Below are 3503 nucleotides of genomic sequence, written 5' to 3'. Positions count from 1 at the left end.
ATCTGCATAATTAGAGGGCCAAATTCTGTGCCCTCTGTAAGAAAAAAAAAAATCAACAATAACAAAACAGCCTCAGGAAGAGTATTGTGAACATGTAGCTAAGTCAGTTGTGGTTGGCATGGGTAATTTATGGTGCCATTTTGGCCTCATGATCATTGGTTTGGAAAAAATAGACCCAAATCATGTGCACTGTAAGACGATTATGATCTGAATAAGTGGTACTATAAATATTAATCTTTGACTACTGGCAGCCTCCCTTTGGAAATTAAAACAAAAAATAAAAATGATTTCAAATCAAATGAACAAGCACTTTCCATGTGCCGGGCTGTGCAAAATGCTGAGGACATAAAAGCAAAAGTATAGACCCAGCCTTCAAAGAGCTTATATTTTAATGGAGAGACAACATGTAAGCAATTGGGTAGATATAATATATATATAAAACATATAAANGTAGCTAAGTCAGTTGTGGTTGGCATGGGTAATTTATGGTGCCATTTTGGCCTCATGATCATTGGTTTGGAAAAAATAGACCCAAATCATGTGCACTGTAAGACGATTATGATCTGAATAAGTGGTACTATAAATATTAATCTTTGACTACTGGCAGCCTCCCTTTGTAAATTAAAACAAAAAATAAAAATGATTTCAAATCAAATGAACAAGCACTTTCCATGTGCCGGGCTGTGCAAAATGCTGAGGACATAAAAGCAAAAGTAAAGACCCAGCCTTCAAAAAGCTTATATTTTAATGGAGAGACAACATGTAAGCAATTGGGTAGATATAATATATATATATAAAACATATAAATATATATTTATTATATTATAATAATATGAATGTAATATACAAAGTAACTAGCATATCTTGTATAATAAATAGATTAATTATATAGAAATAGATGCTTAGAGAGGAAACAATTTTGGCTAAGTTTAACTCAGCAGTAGTCTTCTAAAAATGTGTTACAAAAATACATTCAAACAAACATTTGGTACCTGGTCACTGGCTTGTACAGGTTCTTCTTTTTTTTTCATATAATTCAAGAATCTTTTATTTTTCTTTTTTTTAGCAGTCATTTATGCCACAAATTCATAGGGGATTGGTTCCAACAGCTCCAATTCCTTGCCATTGGCTCTCCCAAAGTGTGCTTCTCTGGGTGAAGCAGGCAGATATTTCATTTGAACCCAGGTGCCTTTTTCTTTAGCTTCCTTTATTTTTTTTATCTTTTTTCTTCACTTGCTTCAGAAAGCCATTTTTGCTTTTAGAGTGCTTAATAGGCTAAATACACACATTAATTATCTTGGCTAGACTCTTACCCTTAACCTGTTTGTTTACAACACTGCCTTCAGCATGTTGAGTAACATTACAGACCCATCAAGTCTTACCATGGTAACATTTGTGGGGCATTTCCTGCTGAACTGTGCCCATGTCCTTGATATCTTCAATAGCATCCTTCTTATATGTTTGCATATATGTAGTCAGAGGGACAAAACCATGTTTTCTAAAAAGTCTAGAAAATATGTCTGTATCCTCCTTCTTTTTTCCTTTTGTGCTCATCATTTTCGCAACTCATTGAAAGATGGAGAAGCCAGTGGAAAAGCTGGCACAGTTCTGAAAGGGCCTGGAAATTTTTCTTGTTTGTTGCATATTGCGAACTGATTGTGGCAAGTCTCCTATATCATTCTTACAGGTTGTTTGTTGCTGTTTTCCCATTTATCTGAGTGTCAAGCTTTTTCTGCTACAAATGAGAAGGGAACACTGCCAGACAGACAGAGACAGAGAGAAAAGAGAGGAGAGAGACCAATAGAAGATATATAGAGACAGAGTGACAGAGAGAAAACATAAAAAACACAAAGCAAATGGGTAATACTGAACTTGTCAATTGAATTTAACTTCTAATGATTCAAACTCTGGTGCAAAGTTCCTCACTTCAACACAGTTGTCTCTATGTTAGATTCAGTCCTTGTTCACTTATATTTTCTCTTTTAATTTCCTGGAATATTGAGAAAAACAAAGAGAAAGACATTTCTCACATCCTTCTATTCCTATAAATATTTTTGGATTTGAAACAGGTTAAAATCAACACGTGACAATGAACTTTAAAAAATTGTTTTGTTTTCTTTCCCCAAAGATATTTGTATTTTATATGTTTGTCTAAACCTCAAAAATATGGAAATGGGGAAGTGATTTTTATTACAAAGTCATTTTTAAATGACAGATGAGGATGGTAATGGGATTGAGTTTGTGTGCTTCTATATAAAGGGTTTTTAAAAATGTTTATCATCATCATCATATGATTCCAGAGAAAAATTTTTGGAAAAATGTCAAGTAGGAGTAATATTCAGGATTACCATTAAGGAAACGTTTTTAGAAGAAGAAATGGATTAATGATTTAAAGAATAAGTATGAAACCATATAGCCAGATGATGTTCAAAAGTAGACATTTTATTATGAATGGGAATGATATTTTAATTAATCATGTTTTTAGCATTAGATAGGATTTAAGTAATAGTTCTGGGTTTGCAAAGAAAGGCAAAAAACAGCCTTTTTCCTAAAAGAGTTTAGATAATAATGGGGGAATTTGTAAATAACCAGTTACCCTCAAGATATATACAGAGTAGAAAAAAGTAGTCTGATGGTGAAGAACTAAAAAAGCGTGATTCTTGAAATAACTACAGAAATGAAGAGGTTAACCTTAGTGGGAAGTCTATTACAGGCATCAGAGGCAGCCAGTGCAAAAGTTGGGAAATGGAGTATTGTGTTTAAGACACCATTTTCAGCTGATTCATTTGGGAAAGTCAGTGGATTGTGGGAGAAGACTGGAAAAGTAGGATGGAGATAGGTTGAAAAGATATTTAAATGTCAGACGACTTTATATATGATCCTGAAGAAAATAGGGAGCCCAGTAGAACTCATTTGGTAGGAAGATAAAAGGAAGAAAGGATGACTGTGTCAGACCTTTGCTATAGAAAAATTACCCTGACAGCTGAGAGGAGGAAGGAATGGAGTGGGGAGAAATTTGAGATGGAAATACTAGAAGGCTATTATGATAGTCCAGGCTGGAGGTGATGAAGGCCTCTACCCTGGTTCTGGCTATATGAGTGGAGGAAAACAGACATATACAAGAAACACTAAGATTTGGCAATAAATGAACAGGAACTAACAAGATCACTAAGAGAATGAGCAAATAGAGAAGAGGATCCAGGGGGAAAAGATGTCTTGGGGGACACCCATATTAAATGGACATGATATAAATGAAGAACTAACAAAGTAAAATTAGGAATGTTCAAACAAAGCAGAGGAAAACCAAAACAAAAGTGTCACAAAAACCCAGAGAAAAGAGGCTCTCCAAGAGTAAGTAAAGAAGTTGGGGAGATCAGAGTTGAGAAAATGCCATTCAGTTTGGCAACTAAAAAATTACTGATAATGTTGAAAGGGCATTTTGATGAAGTCTGATGAATTCTGAAACAAGACTATGAAGAATTTATTTAGAAGAGGGTAAGAGG

At 34.4% G+C, this 3503-nt stretch overlaps 1 pseudogene; it reads right to left on the bottom strand.

Moving 5' to 3' along the window:
• Positions 1–1073: 1073 nt before the first annotated feature.
• LOC123239956 lies at positions 1074–1557 on the bottom strand (annotated as a pseudogene).
• Between the last annotated feature and the right edge of the window lie 1946 nt (positions 1558–3503).

This window comes from Gracilinanus agilis, chromosome 3 (assembly GCF_016433145.1).
Source record: "Gracilinanus agilis isolate LMUSP501 chromosome 3, AgileGrace, whole genome shotgun sequence".
Lineage (NCBI taxonomy): Eukaryota > Metazoa > Chordata > Mammalia > Didelphimorphia > Didelphidae > Gracilinanus > Gracilinanus agilis.
Note: the sequence above shows the minus strand (reverse complement) of the source record. Positions and strands in the feature narration are given on the sequence as shown.